At 47.3% G+C, this 16,726-nt stretch overlaps 1 protein-coding gene across 4 annotated transcripts in view; it reads left to right on the top strand.

The window, feature by feature from the left end:
• SDSL (serine dehydratase like) overlaps positions 1-16,726 on the top strand; it is an 88,231-nt gene that overhangs the window by 11,173 nt on the left and 60,332 nt on the right. For 2 of the 4 annotated variants that reach the window (XM_075830189.1, XM_075830205.1), the window contains exon 1: positions 15,523-15,647. The exons of the other annotated variants lie outside the window; for them this stretch is intronic. The gene's annotated coding sequence lies outside the window, so the exon portion shown is untranslated. Of the gene's footprint in view, positions 1-15,522; positions 15,648-16,726 lie in introns of those variants that run through there. 4 annotated transcript variants of the gene reach the window in all.

The following is a 16,726-nucleotide window of genomic DNA, read 5'->3' as shown; positions in this document are numbered from 1 at the left end:
CAAAATCGCTTCGTATGAACACACCCCCATACTCCATGCCACAAATTCGTCAGGGGGGGGGTGTTGCATTTGGGACAACACGTAATGCGGTCGGGGAAGGATTGTGAAGGCAAAATATTAAAGCCATATATAGCCGAATGCATCAATTTAAAATAGGTTTCCCTCCAGCTCTCGTTTATAACACTCTTCCGTACCGTCTCCCAACCCCCCAATATGATCTCACCTATACCTGGATCTTGAGTCCACCGTTCCCAGACTTTGAAACTAACCCTTGATTGTGGACGAACAAAACCATCCCCCAGTGCTCTATACAACCCTGAAATAGTCGCACGCACAGTTGTTGGACCTATGACCTCATCTAGAGTGTGAGAGGTGGCTTCCTTATTCAAATCCCTGAGCCTAGAGGTGCAAAATGCTCGTGCCTGAAGTATTTGTAAAAAATTAACCCTACCCTCTAGGGGTGTAAGTTTAGTGGTGATTTCCGCCCCGGTTAACCATCTCCTTTCCTCTATATGCATAAGATCCCCTGCGTTATTAATGCCTACCGTCCCCCAAGAGGCAAATCTGTCTCCCTTGCCTACTCCCGGTAGAAACTCCGGGTGTCCGCCCAACGGCATATGTTTCGATACCAGGTGAGGTAGGTCAAAGTGCTTACGTACCGCTTTCCAAGCTAGGACTGTATCTCTCAGTACAATGGAGGTTTTGAGACGGCACGGAAGAGAAGCAACTCTACAATGTAACAAAGCTTTCAGGTTCCAGGGTGAGGCATACTCCCCCTCCAGCTCTATGTTGGAATAATGGCTCGTTTCGTGAAGCCAATCTACTACATGACGAAAGAGACATGCCACATTATAGCCCCTGATATTCGGGAAGTTCAAACCCCCTTCTTGTTTGCCCATCATGAGTTTGGTGAGGGCAATGCGAGGCCTTTTTCCTGCCCATATAAATTTTGTGAATGAGGAAGTCAGTTTAGAGACATCCACATGTTTCAATAGGAGAGGGAGTGTTTGAAAGGGGTATAGCAATCTGGGGAAACTAACCATCTTAATCAAGTGGCACCTCCCCAGCAGGGATAACGGCAATTGACACCATCGGGTGAGTTCCGTTTGTATTTTTTTAAATAACGGGGGATAATTTAGGCCATACAGGGTGTCTGGCACCTTCCCTATCTTAATGCCCAGATAAGTAATGCAGTGTTCAACCGGGGCTATCCCACATCCCAAGGATTGCCAAAAGGTCTTAGGCAATGGTTTGCCCAACTCCAGCAGTTCGCTTTTAGCTAGGTTGACTTTATATCCCGAGCATTGCCCAAATTCCTGTAAAAAGTGAAACACCGGCATTAAATGCTCTTGAGGATTTGACATAAAAAGTATAACGTCATCAGCAAACAGGGCTAACTTAACTGCCAGTGACCCCACCTGAATACCTCTGAACATATCGGATTCCTCCAGGAATCTGGCCATAGGTTCCAGTGCTAGATTGAATAACAGTGGCGACAGGGGACATCCCTGCCGGGTTCCTTTATGCAATTGATAGGGATCCGACAGAAATCCTGAGGAATGAACGCGGGCCTGGGGATTATTGTAAACACCCTTCAGGAAAACCCGGAAGGCTCCCTGGACATTCATTTTGTCCAGCACCATCCCCAGCCATTCCCACTGTATGTTATCAAAAGCTTTCTCTGCGTCTAGCGCTAAGAGTGCCGGCCGGGTACCTGGCTGGGGATCGTGCCTGACTGTTTCTAGCACCGTCAACACCTTACGTAAATTCGTCACTGCTGCCCTGCCCTTTGCAAATCCTACTTGGGATTTTCCCACCAGTGTGGGTAGATACGTAGCCAGACGATTGGCCAAAACTTTTGTGAGTAATTTCTGGTCTTGGTCTATCAGTGATGTAGGACGGTACGACCCCGGGTCAAGAGGATCCTTCCCCTTCTTGGGTAATACCTTTTATATGCGCTATTTTGGCCTCTGCTGGGAGAGTACCGGTCTTTAGTAAGATATTATAGTATGCCATCAAGATAGGGCTAATTTCCTCTCTCAGAGATTTAAAAAACTCTCCTGTAAATCCATCTGGACCTGGGGCCTTTCCCTTGGATAAGGTCTTAATGGTGCTCTGGATTTCCTCTAAGGTAATCTCTGCGCTCAAGTAGTCGTTCTGCTCCTGAGTGAGCCCTGGCAGCTTTACCTTCTCCAAAAATTCCCTACCTTTTGGGGGGTCTATGGGCGTGTCTGAGTAAAGGGCTTGATAGTATTTGCTTAATATAGTGTTAATTTTTTTTGGGTCTGATGTAGGATTTCCGTTGGAGTCGTTAAGTGTTGAAATGTGTGACGGTGCAAACCTCCCCTTCGCTAGTCGCGTTAATAATTTGCCCGCTTTATTGCCGAAACGCATTAGATCGGCATCAAATTGGGACCGATAAATACTTTCTCTTTTGTCTAACCACTGATCAAATTGCCGCTTAGCTTCCCTCCATTTCTCCCCCAAAGACGTTGATGGAGATTGTAGAAATGCTGTGTATGCACACGGTAATCGGTCACTCGCTGCCTTGTACCCTTCGGTAGTCTTGCGTTTAAGATTAGACATAAATTGCATAATTTTCCCTCGTATTACCACTTTGGCTGTACGCCAATACAGGTACGGGTCCGAACGATGTGATGCATTATCCCCATCAAATTCCGTCCACCACCCCTTTAGCTTCTGCAGAAAGCCCTCATCCTTTGCCAGAAAGGAAGGGAACCTCCAAATAAAATCCGTTCCCCTAGCTACTGTGTCGGCCAAAGTAATGGTAACCGGGGCATGGTCCGAATTAACGAGATCCTCAATCGCCGCTTCACGTAACCGTCGAGATAAGGCGTCATTAACTAGCAAGTAATCAATACGCGACCATGACTGATGGACATGAGAAAAATGCGTGTATTCCCGCGCATCAGGGTGTAGACTCCTCCAAGCATCTGTTAGGGCAGTGTGTCTTAAAAAGTCTGGCAAGATCTTATCCCTATTTCTCTGCAAACTAGTCCCAGCGCTCCTATCTTCCCTGGAGGACCTTACAGTATTAAGGTCTCCCCCTAGAATTAAAAGCCTAGTACGATCCTGCTGGAGTTGGGTTTCCAAGTGACCAAAAAAACCTGTGTTGACCGCATTTGGGCCATACACATTATGAATACTGATAGTTTCCCCTGCATGTTCCACCTCTAGATGGATCCAACGGCCCTCATCATCACGCTCCTGGGACACCAGCGTAAAAGTAAAATTTTTGTGTACCAAAATTATAACTCCCGCCTTGCCATTCCTTGCCGGCGAGCCAAAAATCTGACCTACCCAGAATTTTTGCAAATACTTAAATTCTGGCTCGGTAAGGTGAGTTTGCTGTAATAGGGCTACATCTGGGTGTAATCGTTTCATGTGTCGCAAAAGTTTGGTCCGTTTCTGTGGGGACCTAAGCCCCTTAACGTTCCATGAGATTATTTTCATGTTATTGGGCAATGCATAAGATGAGCTAAAATGTCTAAAAGTCATGATAGGTTCGGGGAGTCAGATCCATCTTTTCCCAAAAGCCATGCGTAAACATTAAGAACATAGCCAAAACCCGGCTTAGAAACCAAAACTAAACTCCATATCAAGGCCATCAGGCCATTACCTAAAAAAAACGAAAAATCACCTGCGGCAAGGGTCACCAGCCCCTTAATACCCATTGGCGTAAGAGACTTCACTTTTTTCTGTTGTGCCAAAACACGTCCCTCCCTCCCCCTCCCCCCAGACCTGCATATGTATCACCTTCAATGAGTAAGCTGCACCTGCCCTTACCACCTCATTAACCCTTTGCCGCCGGTACACAAATTTATACCATCTTATACTATCGGTCTAACATCTTAGAGTCCGTTTGGACTATAACATAACATGTCAAAATGAATCCTGCTCCACCGCTAGGCTTCCCTGCCTCCTTTTCCAAAATCCCCTACTGTACCTTCCCCAAGTATGCGATCTGTGGCAGATATAACTAATCCCTTGCGTAGGGGAGGCATTGAATCATTCCCGGTCGAGCACGCCCACAAGGAGAGATCTCAGAGCATGCCCTAACTCACTCTCTAATCCCCCTGCAGTGGAAATGCGGGAAAATACCAAAATGCATACATTTTAACATTATGACGTTATAACATTAGGTCAGCTGCTGACTGGTACAAGGTGCCTTATAAGACCGCCAAATGCCGCCCTCAGAACTTTAAAATTATCTGCAAACTTATCTGCAGACGATCGGAACCTGCGATTGATCTACAGCGTCCACATGACCATCATCACATCAGATAAAATGGTGCTGAGAAAACTTCGCCCGTCAATCAGGAGACGTAGATCGGGTGCGGTCCCGCGGTCGCCTCTGCGGCTTCGGAGAGTCCCCTCCATTTCCGGATCGACCTCCCCGGGATCTTCCTGGTGTGGCCATTAAAGCTTCTGCCCAGGTTCGCTCCATATCTAGTCGATTCCGTTTGACTTCTCTTGACTTGCGATGTGGACTGTGTGTTGGACTGCGATGCTCCTCGTGCTGGGGTCTGTGTCTGCAGAGCTCTGCAAGTACGTCCTCCGCTTCCTTCGGTGTGGTGAAAATCTTGGTCCGCCCGTTTTCTTGAAACACCCGTAAGATGGCTGGGTACTGCAGGTTAAAACGTACTTTCGCTTGGAACAGCGCGGTACAGATCTTGCTGAAAGAACGCCTGCGTTTTGCGACCTCCATAGAATAGTCCTCGAAAAGTAGCACTTTCATGCCCATTATTTCCAAAGGACGCGATCTGCTGCGGAATGCCTTCATAAGTGCCACCTTATCATTGTAATCCAACAGCTTAAAGATTACTTGTCTGGGATGAAGCGAACAGTTGTCATCCGCTGCTGGTAGATTTCTGGGGTCCGGCCCCACCCTGTGTGCCCTCTCCACCCGGCAGGGACGTGGAAGACCTAAAGCTGCTGGCAATGTCCTCTCACATAGTCGCTGTAAATCAGAGGGGATCACCGCTTCTTTCAGACCCACCAGTCGTAGATTGCTCCTCCTGGAGCGGTTTTCCAGATCCTCCACCTTGTCCCCCAACTGCGTAGTAGCAGACAGCACCACTTTAAGTTTGGATTGCAGGCGCTCGTTTTCATCCTCCAGCAGCGTCATACGCTGTCCTAATTCATCAGTCCTGGAAGTGACTTGTGCCAGCTCCGCATGCATGCGGTTCAGGGAATCTTGCACCGTTTTTTCCAGTGCCTTTTGTAGGTCTGGCGCTATCTGCTTGGCCACTTCACGGGCCAGGGCTATATAATCGATAGGTGCAGGATGAGAAGAGGCTATGGGTTCTGCAGGGCTTGAAAGCTGGGACTGAGGCTGCTGCAGCTCATCATCCTGTGTGTATAGCAGGGGAGCAGTGGCGGGAAGCGCCGCCATCTTACCTCCCTTTTCCACGGCCGCGGCTGAATCTTCCATGGCTGGCTTATGTGCACTTCTGAGGAGCTACCTGTCCATACAAGCACCACCGGGTATGTTCCTGTGTGCAGGGCTGGTGGCTTCACAGCTGATTGTCGTCGCCGGAGCGACTGTTGTGGGCAAGCAGGCTAGACGGGAGCGGGAGCTCAGTCACTCGCGTCCTGCATCGCCAGCGCCGGAACCGGAAGTCGGGGATATTAATTCTAACTGAAGTTTTGCAATGTTTTTAACTTGAAAGAAACCGACATAAATCGATTTCAAGGCATGATTGGATATAAAAAAAAAGTTCATCTTCTCTAACCCCTAATGTTATTGATGGGGGCAGCTACGTCTACCAGGTATGTCTCCTGCAGCAGCTCTCCGTTTTGGCTTATAGAAAGGTTCCCAAGTAAGGGACTCACATCGACATCCATATGCTATCATAGGGTATATGGAAAGGGGTTGTATTCATGAAACAACCCCTTCAATGAAAAAGGGCACCCCTGAAGCCCCATTCACTGTTTCCAACAAATTTGGACGTGTTAGAAAAAATGAAGTTTGGCCTAAATTCTATATTTTTCAATGTATTTACACCAGAAAACGGGCATACATACACAATAAATCTTCCCTACTGTGTTTATTTCCTGGACAAGCAATGCATACCATTTCAACATAACTATGTATCACTGTAGAGCTAATGCAATGGTGTAATATATTCAAAATTGCTGAATCCAAAGCAAATGGCCGTAGGTTTTCATTCGTGTCAGGACAAATGACATTAAATCATCAATGATTATCCAGGTAAACGTAAGTCTTAAAGACTATGTAAACCTTTGGACACTTTGTTTAAAATAAATAAAACAATGTATTATAGTGTTTAATGCAACTTTTGAATTGGTTTTTATTTAAAAAAAAATGTGCTTTTATATATCCTGGATACATAGAAGCTGCATCTTGCGATGAAACCCAAATCTAAGTTATGAACTTAGATGTGATAAATAACAGCTGCATCCTGTGTGTCAGAAACACGCACGACCCGGCGTCACCGAAACCGTCAGTCCTGCTGACCTGACGGATTTGGGTTTCTGTGCAAAATGTGTTCAAACGCGAAAAGTGTTCAAAGGTTTACATAGCCTTTAAATGTGTTAGGACTTTGGTAAAGCCAACAATTTTTCTCAGGGTTCATGAGGATCTTAGTACATGGCACTTTTTTTTTTTTAGTAATTATGTTCATTCATGTCTTTGTATAGCTTTGAAGGAGAGCTTTGTATGTATGAACTAATGGATTTATTATTTGTTATAAAATGTATTTAGTTTATATCTGGTAAATGATTGATACTTTGTGTCAATAATTGTTCTTGTGTGCTTCTTGTTTGGAGATACAGGCTAGGGAATTACATTATCTACAATTTATTTTATACTGTCAATATCTGAATCTCTCCTGCTTAATGCAGGAGCCAGTGCAAAGCTGCAGAATGCCAGCTCTGGAGAAACCAAATGATCTCCCTGTCAATAGCCTGCAGAAGAACTTACACTAAGGCGGGATTCACACGACCGGGTCGTTCCCGATCCCGAGTGTTGGCCGGTAAAATCGGCCATTTTGCCCGGCCGGTTTGCATTAAGTTTTGCATCCGTGCCGGGCCGGGCAGATCCAGACAGTGACATCAGCGGCAACTCCTGAAGGGGAATCCCCATGTGTTCGGGGATTCCGCTTCAGGAGTTTCCCCTGATGTCACTGCCCAGATATGGACAGAGACATCAAGCGCTCTGTCCAGGAGCGGAATCCCCGAAAACACGGGGATTCCGCTCCTTCAAGGAGCTAAAGTGCGGCTAGCACATAGCAGAGCGGGGAGATACCTCCCTGCTCTGCTATAGTGGCGTCGCTACAGTAGTAGCAGCCGCTGCAGCAGCAGCAGCTGCAGCTGCTAGCGGCGCCATCAAAGGTGTCGCCGGGCCAGGGTGCTTTTCAAGCAGGGGAAGGGAGCCAGCGCAGCGCTCCCTTCCACCTGCTGTACACCCCGGCCCTGCCACACAGTGTACAGCGATGCCATTCGTTAGAATGGCATCAGCTCCTCCTCCTCACATGCACTCTGCGCTGTGAGGAGGAGGAGATAGAGCGCAAGCTCCGGAAAACCCGGCCATCACTCGGGACACATCCCGGTGATGGCCGTGTATTACCCGGCCCCATAGACTTCTATGGGAGCCGGGCGGCCGGGTACCCGGGCGAAGATAGAGCATGTCCTATTTTTTGACGGCCGGTTTTTCCGTCTGTCAAAAAATCGGTCGTGTGAATAGCCCCATTAGGGGTCTATTATTCCTAATGCAGCCGGGTGCCGGCCGATTTATGAACGGCCGGCACCCGGCCGGGAAACCCTGCCGTGTGAATGAGGCCTAAGGCATGTGAGGAGGAGGAGGAGTTGATGCCATTATGACGAATGGCATCGCTGTACACGGTGTGGCAGGGCCGGGGTGTACAGCAGGTGGAAGGGAGCGCTGCGCTGTCTCCCTTCTCCTGCTTGTTTTAAAAGCGCCCTGGCCCGGCGACACCTTTGATGGCGCTGCTAGCAGCTGCAGCAGCTGCTGCTGCTACTACTGTAGCGACGCCACTATAGCAGAGCGGGGAGGTATCTCCCCGCTCTGCTATGTGCTAGCCGCACTTTAGCTCCTTGAAGGAGCGGAATCCCCGTGTGTTCGGGGATTCCGCTCCTGGACAGAGCGCTTGATGTCTCTGTCCATATCTGGGCAGTGACATCAGGGGAAACTCCTGAAGCGGAATCCCCGAACACATGGGGATTCCCCTTCAGGAGTTGCCGCTGATGTCACTGTCCGGATCTGCCCGGCCCGGCACGGATGCATAACTTTATGCAAACCGGCCGGGCAGAATGGCCGATTTTACCGGCCGGCACTCGGGCTCGGACGCGACCCGGTCGTGTGAATCCCGCCTAACCTATTAACTAAATTTGTCCATTGAGGCATAGACATCACACTATATGATGAACGATATGGTAAAATTGTCAGCATTAGGCCTCATTCACACGACAGGGTCCGATTGTCGGCCGGGAAAATCGGCCGTTTTTGGCCGATTTTCCCGGCCGGTTTGCATCCGTTCCGATTCCGTTCCGGGCCGTGTTGCCGTTTTTACCGGCCGATTTGGACCCGATTTGCATCCGTTTTTTTCCCTGTCCATTTTAAAATCGGATGAATTTCAATTTGTTGCCACACACAGCTCTCTGTAGATAATGCCACACAGCCCCCTGTAGGTATTGCCACCCAGCCCCCTGCAGGTAATTCCACCCTGCCCCCTATAGGTAATGCCACCCTGCCCCCTATAGGTAATGCCACCCTGCCCCCTATAGGTAATACCACCCTGCCCCCTGTAGGTAATGCCACCCTGCCCCCTGTAGGTAATGCCACCCTGCCCCTTGTAGGTAATGCCACCCTGCCCCTTGTAGGTAATGCCACCCTGCCCCTTGTAGGTAATGCCACCCAGCTCCCTGGTGGTAATGCCACCCTGTCCCTTGTTGGTAATGCCACCCTGCCCCTTGTAGGTAATGCCACCCAGCTCCCTGTTGGTAATGCCACCCTGCCCCTTGTAGGTAATGCCACCCTGCCCCTTGTAGGTAATGCCACCCTGCCCCTTGTAGGTGATGCCACCCTGCCCCCTGTAGGTGATGCCACCCAGCCTCCTGTAGGTGATGCCACCCAGCCTCCTGTAGGTGATGCCACCCAGCCTCCTGTAGGTGATGCCACCCAGCCCCCTGTAGGTGATGCCACCTAGCCCCCTGTAGGTGATGCCACCAAGTCCCCTGTAGGGGTTGCCACCAAGTCCCCTGTAGGTGATGCCACACAGCCCCCTGTAGGTTGCACCCATCCCCCCCCACATTCCGGGAGAAGTCACTGACTTCAATGTCCATATATGAACAGTGTAGTCACTGAATTCTCCTGGAGAGGAATTCCCTGCCACAGGTCGGGAATTCCGCTTCAGAAGTGAGTGACGTCACTGTGTCCATATATGGACAGTGTAGTCACTCACTTCTCCTGTAGCGGAATCCCCGGCCATAGCGTCGGGGATTCCGCTGCAAAAGTGAGTGACATCGCTGTGTCCATATATGGACAGTGTAGTCACGCACTTCTCCTGTAGCGGAATCCCCGGCCATAGAGTCGGGGATTCCGCTTCATAAGTGAATGACTTCGCTGTGTCCATATATGGACAGTGTAGTCACGCACTTCTCCTGTAGCGGAATCCCCAATCCCCGGCCGGGGATTGGGGATTCCGACTCCTATAGGGAGCAAAAAAAGACCCTCCTCCTCCTCACATGCACTCTGCGCTGTGAGGAGGAGAGAGTGCGCGAGCGACGGTAGACCCGGCCATCACTCGGGACACATTCCGGTGATGGCCGTGTATTACCCGGCCCCCTAGACTTCCATGGGAGCCGGGCGGCCGGGTACCCGGCCGAAAATAGGGCATGTCCCATTTTTTGACGGCCGGTTTTCCTGGCCCGTCAAAAAATCAGTCGTGTGAATAGCCCCATTAGGGGTCTATTGTTCCTAATGCAGCCGGGTGACGGTCGATTTATGAACGGCCGTCACCCGGCCGGGAAACGCTGTCTTGTGAATTCCGCCTTAATATTACTAAAATTGCTTGACATCAGTTTACACATAGGCTATCAATAATCACATACAATTATTATCAGAAAAATATAATCAGGTTTTTACATGAAAATTACTGCCAAAGATTTCTGTGTTCATTACCTACACCCCAAAACTGGTTGTCTAAATCTGATTTGTGGCAACTTGTTTTTCCAATTCTCAGTGTATCCCATAGCCAACATGTGTGACCCTAGAGCCTATGCAGCAGAACCTAATGACTGTCAGTATGCCAATGCGTACATTTCACATACTGAGCAAATGCTTTGAATTGCTTTCTTAGGCCTCATGCACACGACCGTATTTTTTCCCACCCGTAAATACTGGCGTAAATACGGGTCCGGTGTCACACGTATTCCACCCGTTTTGCACCAGTATTTACGAACCCGTGCCCGTAAATATGGGTCCGGTGTCACCCGTATTCCACCCGTATTTACAGGCACGTTTTTGGCGGCAAAATAGCACTGCACTAATCGGCAGCCCCTTCTCTCTATCAGTGCAGGATAGAGAGAAGGGACAGCCTTTTCTGTAATAAAAGTTAAAGAAATTCATACTTACCCGGCCGTTGTCTTGGTGACGCGTCCCTCTCTTCACATCCAGCCCGACCTCCCTGGATGACGCGGCAGTCCATGTGACCGCTGCAGCCTGTGATTGACCTGTGATTGGCCTCAGCGGTCACATGGCCTGAAACGTCATCCAGGACGTCGGGCCGGATGTCGAGAGGGACGCGTCACCAAGGCAACGGGCGGGAGACCGGACTGGAGGAAGCAGGAAGTTGTCGGTAAGTATGAAAGTCTTTTATTTTTATTTTTTACAGGTTTATACTGATCGGTAGTCACTGTCCAGGGTGCTGAAAGAGTTACTGCCGATCAGTTAACTCTTTCATCTCCCTGGACAGTGACTATTTACTGACGTCGCTTAGCAACGCTGCCGTAATGACGGGTGCACACATGTAGCCACCCGTCATTACGAGAGCTCCATAGACTTCTATGGACTGTCCGTGCCGTTATTACGGCCTGAAATAGGACATGTTCTATCTTTTTCAACGGCACGGGCACCTTCCCGTGAGAAAACGGGAAGGCACCCGTCGCCAATAGAAGTCTATGAGCCCGTTATTACGGGTCGTAATTACGACCCGTAATAACGGGAGTTTTTACGGTCGTGTGCATGAGGCCTTAGTGAAAGTAACCAGATACTATACTAGTGTAAGAAATTAAGGTTTTGAAAAACGAAGGCCTTATATAATGGTATATTATATCATATAGTATATTTTATTTGAAAATATGTAAGAATTTTTCTTTTCCACCTACTTACTGGGTTCGATTCTAAGGTTAGGTGCAATAAATGAAATACAAGAGTGAGTGTATAAAAATGTATATTGCATAAAGAGTAAAATGACTGTTACAAATATTCTGAGCTTTATATGGAGATATGGACACAAAGACAGTCATGAGCAATAAACTTTACAGAGATACTTTTTCCTTATCATTAACAATAATTACATCACACGTTATAGTTCCCATACATGGACTTTCCACACACTCCAGCAAGTCTCCTCTCCAGTTTGTCCCTTCATGTATCCCTCCCCAAGTGGCCTCCCCAGTGGCTCCCTAGTGCCCCCTCCTAAGTGGCTCCCTAGTGCCCCCTCCCAAGTGGCTCCCTAGTGCCCCTTTCTCATGAGTCATGCTTGGGACTTGTATACCCCTTTGTCTGCCCCTCTTGGAGACACATAGTCTGACCTTCCTGATCAAAGAACTTCCTCAATCATGTTACCTTCAAATATAGAATACTGGTGCCACTTATTAATCACCTTTAGCATTTATAAGAACCTGAGTTTGTCTATGGTTAAGACTTATTGTCCACACTACTGGTTATCATCTGTAAGAGATACCTGCGAATGTCTGGGTCCTTTGTTGTGAGAATCAGATTAAACAATAGGTGTCCTCCATGCTGATGAGACGCATTTCATTGAGACTTGCAACTATACCCATGACCCTCCATCTTTGATTTATTCAAATAAAATACACTATATAATATAATATATAACATTATATAAGGCTTTCATTTTTCAAAACCTTCATTTCTTACAACTATACTAGTAGTACTGCACCATGCAGCGGCAGTGATCATCTTATACCCTGCACTATAATTTTGCCTTCTGATAATGCTCAGCTGTGTCTTTGACACCTAAAGGAATCAATGGAGAGAGCCATGCACAGCCGACGCGCCACTGATTCTCCACCCCCACATGGAGATAGGTATAAAGGGGGTTTTACACTGGGCGATTATCGTGCAAGCGAGCGTTCATATAACTGTGTAAACAGGGGAACGATCAGCAGATGAACGAGCAAACGCTTGATCATCTGCTGGTCGTATCGTTTTAAAAAAGTGAAAGATTATCGTTATCGGCAGCACATCTTCCTGTGTAAATGGGGAGACGCGCTGCCGACATGATAATAATGTATCGGGACAAGCGATCAGAGTAACGAGCACTCGTCACGATCCATACCTCCGTGTGACAGGAACAAACGAGCGCCGATCAACGATGTCTCATTGATCGGCGCTCTGCTGCATCGGCCGGTGTAAAAGGGCCTTTAGTCCCAGAGCTGGTTTCCGCATCTATCAGACATTTATGGCATATTCAGTGGATATGCCATAAATGTCTTAGATGGGATCAAGCCTTTAAACAGCAGCTACTCTGTTAGGGCTTGTCCACATGTAATGGAATTGCTGCAGAAAATATCTGTGGCTCATCCACATGCTGCGGAATTGCCACATTTTTTCCGGCCGTAATTTCAGCAGAATACAGTAGCAGCATAGTGAATGAGATTTAACAAATCTCATCCACATGCTGCGTAAAAATTCCAAACAGAAATTGACCTGCGGTGCCTAATTTTCAGACCGCAGCTTGTCACTTCCTGCTGCGGAAAGTGGACTGAATTGCTGCGTTTTTCAGAGGAGATATCACCATCTCCCAACATTGTGAAAAACGCAACAAAATACGCACTATTTTCTTCCATAAAAACCGCAGGAAATGGTGCATTTTTTCCGCAGCGTTTATCTGCAGCAATTCCGTTGTGTGTGGACAAGGCCTTAAACTAGCAGACAATCCGCTGCGTAACAACGGCACCATTTCCAGCGCTTTTTACTGCAGAAAATAGTGCATTTTTTTCAAATCTGTGAGATGGTGACATCTCCTCTGCAATTCAGTCCACTTTCCGCAGCAGGAATTTACCTGCTACGGAACGAAAAATACGCACCGCAGGTGAATTTCAGGAATGAAATTTTATGCAGCGTGTGGATGACATTTGCTCATTTACACTCACTTTGGTGGTACTGTATTCTGCTACGTATTTTCCGTCCGCAATTCCTTACGGAAAATACGCAGCAATTTAGTTACGTGTGGACAAGGCCTTATTCGGTCTGCAAGTGTGGACATAGGAAATTCACTACATTTCAGTAGGCTGTTTATGAAGAAGCACCTTCCACACGTGGAACATGTATTGTAGGTTTTTAATGCACATTCCACACCGAAAACCTGCAACAAAGCACAATGCATGCAAATGGGGTTTTGCAAAACCTCATTCAGACGCTGTTGAAAGTATTTGCACAGGTTTTAGGGCATGCTACAGTTTTTCAAATCCACAGCTTGCCCTATCATTTGCAAATTTCTTTTGGTTTTGCTATGGAGTTTGCTAGGACTAGGACAATCGCCTAAATAAAGTGGCAATGCCACCTTCACCTTTTTCTATGGCCAGGCGCTGTGCAGATAATTGCAACACTTCATTTTTGCCAATTTTTCTCCCATTCAGTGAATTTGGAATGCAACAATCTTTGGGTTTCTAATGTGGAAATGATCAGCAAGTGCTCTAGCGGGACTGCTGCCATCCTTCTTGTATGTGCAGGATATTCAGCAGTGCAGGACATACTGGGACATATAGTCTACATCACACAGCGTGGAACTTGAACTGACCGCCTACTTGGTGGTCAGTTTAAACGTTTTTGAACAGGGACATCTGGAAAACTGACTATACTGCTGCCTAAAGAAAATAGAATAGCAGCTGTTGTTACAATAAAGTTGCCTTGTAAATAGCTTATATGAACTACAAAGGAATGTTTTGCCTTCGAGGGTAGCTTTAAGGGGTTTTCCAGGAATATACTGTAATATTTATGGCCTATGCTGATGGGAGTGTGTGTGTCTGACTCCCGACACCCCTGTCGACTAGCTGCATGAAGGGGCTGCTGCGCTCACCGTGTCCCCTTCATTGTCTACTCAGGCACAGTGCCCTACATGTGGTTGTGGCTGTAATTGGTACTGCAGCTCAGTCCCATTTACTGCCTCTTCATGAAGCTGATCGTCGGACCCCCATGATCATAAATTTGTTTGCCTATCCTAATACAGTCCCACAAACGCCCTTTGAAAGGACTGTCTCATAACAGGCAACTCCTTCTAACTTGGAGTCACAAAGCAGATTGGGTCTGGCACCCATGGCACACAGCTGATTTTGCTGGTGAAAGCTGCTCAAGCGAAAACTATGTTTTTCATGGCGGCCATTCAGCTCTGCAGTTTGGCTCTAAGAGGGGGTTCCCAAGTGGGGGACCCTGTCTATGATGTCCATATGCCCTAAAAGGGCATATGGACAGGGTTTGTCATCATGTAGGTTCACCCTGGGAACAGCAAGTCCCTCGTGTCTCTTTCAGGGATTGTATCCTTTAAGAGATGGAATAATCTAATAATAAATGGAACTGTAGCTCATTCGTAGATAAATTCTGTACTAGTTTCTACTGTGTCATAAGCAGTTACAGGTAACAGCAATGGTGGGGAATTTAATATCCCTGTCTTGTATTGTCCCTGCTCATAAAGAGTGGTTCCAATATCAAATATATATTAGGAAATAGCTGATCAAGCAGTTCCCATAAAGAGGCTCTGTCACCACATTATAAGTGGTTGGTAGTGATGTCTATTAACTCTCAGGACACTTGAGTAACGTTAATGTGTGTGTATGTAGCTGCACATAGTGATCTAGTAAGATCGGTATCTGCAGTGTAAATGAATGGAGAGAAGTGTATGACGCTGATTGGTCACTGATTGGTCAGCGTCATACACTCCTCTGTACAACACCCAGTTGGTCAAAAAGTAAAATACGCCCAGTTGTCCAGTAAGAAACTCATTAGCATAAAGCTAAAATAGGTCATAACTCCGTCAAAAATGATAGTTTTTTCTAAATAAAAAACACCTCTGTAATCTACATTACAGCGCCGATCACATCATGTACAAGATAGGCCACTTATAATGTGGTGACAGAGCCTCTTTAAATACAAGCGTAGGTTTGTCAACTTGTTGAGTAAACATTGAACCAATGCCACAGACCTTGCTTTCACATGTGTCGAGAAGTTATAGATTAACCCAAGCAACAAGTATATGCCTCGCGAAATCATTGTTCATCCTGAAGTGATCAGCGGATTCTTTCCTCCTTTTCGTTGTGATTGTCAGGATCTCTTTAGGGTTTTCTCTCTGTTCAAACAATCTATCTAGTCATTGTCAAGTCTACTGGAGATAACCATGGTAAGTGTTTATAAAGATGAAACATAACACTGTATGCACACAGACTGGACGAATGAAGCGAAGGGTGAGATAGAACTATTTAATCTTCAAGTAATACTCATAGTATGTATTAAATGGTCCTTCTTTACCTTCTCCTTTCGTTTCTTCCTCTTTCTTGCTAAACAAATGGCTCAATTTCATCCATTCTAGCCTCACAACTTGATTTAAAGAATATATTGATATAGATTGATATGTTTAACAGAGCAGACAATATGACCTCTAACCTACACCATTCTAGGGTCAGTTTATTTTTCTTTACTACTAAAAAAACATTCTGCTTACCAAGCATGGACAAGGGCAGTAGCGTAACTACCGCTAAAGCAGCCGTAGCATGAGGGGACCCGTGCCGCCCACCGGCACGGGCCCCCCTCCCATGGCCGGAGGCTCCGCTAGCAGCCGCTATGGCTACTACAGCGCGTCGCCACTGAAGGGGTTGTTCCTACAAAAGACATGCATCCCCTATCCACAGGATAGGGGATACATGTGGGATCGCTGGCACGCCCAGCGATAAGGAGAACGGGGGACCGAAAGTCCTCTGAAGTTCTCCATGACAAAACTCGGACTTTCAGGGTCTGTCGGTAGCGCCATAGAAATGACTTGCGCACCGGTCGCGCTTGTGCGCATGCGTGACCAGCGCTCCTTTAATTTTTATTGAACTACGCAGACACCGGAAGTCCGAAGTTTGTCATGGAGAACTTGGGGGACTTTCGGTCCCCAGGTCTCCTTATCGCTGCCAGCGATCACACATGTATCCCCTATCCTGTGGATAGGGGATACATCGCTTTTGTAGGACAAACTATAGGCCGTTTCTTTTTTTTGGGGGGGCTATATGGCGTTATCAACAGGGGGGGTCTGTATGGCGTTATCTACAGGGGGGTCTGTATGACATTATCTACAGGGGGGTTTGTATGGCGTTATCTACAGGGGGGTCTGTATGGCGTCATCTACAGGGGGGGTTCTGTATGGTGTTATCTACAGGGGGGGTTCTGTATGGTGTTATCTACAGGGGGGGTCTGTATGGCGTTATCTACAGGGGGGTC

This window comes from Rhinoderma darwinii, chromosome 1 (assembly GCF_050947455.1).
Source record: "Rhinoderma darwinii isolate aRhiDar2 chromosome 1, aRhiDar2.hap1, whole genome shotgun sequence".
NCBI lineage: Eukaryota > Metazoa > Chordata > Amphibia > Anura > Rhinodermatidae > Rhinoderma > Rhinoderma darwinii.
This window is presented reverse-complemented; position numbering and strand designations above follow the sequence as displayed.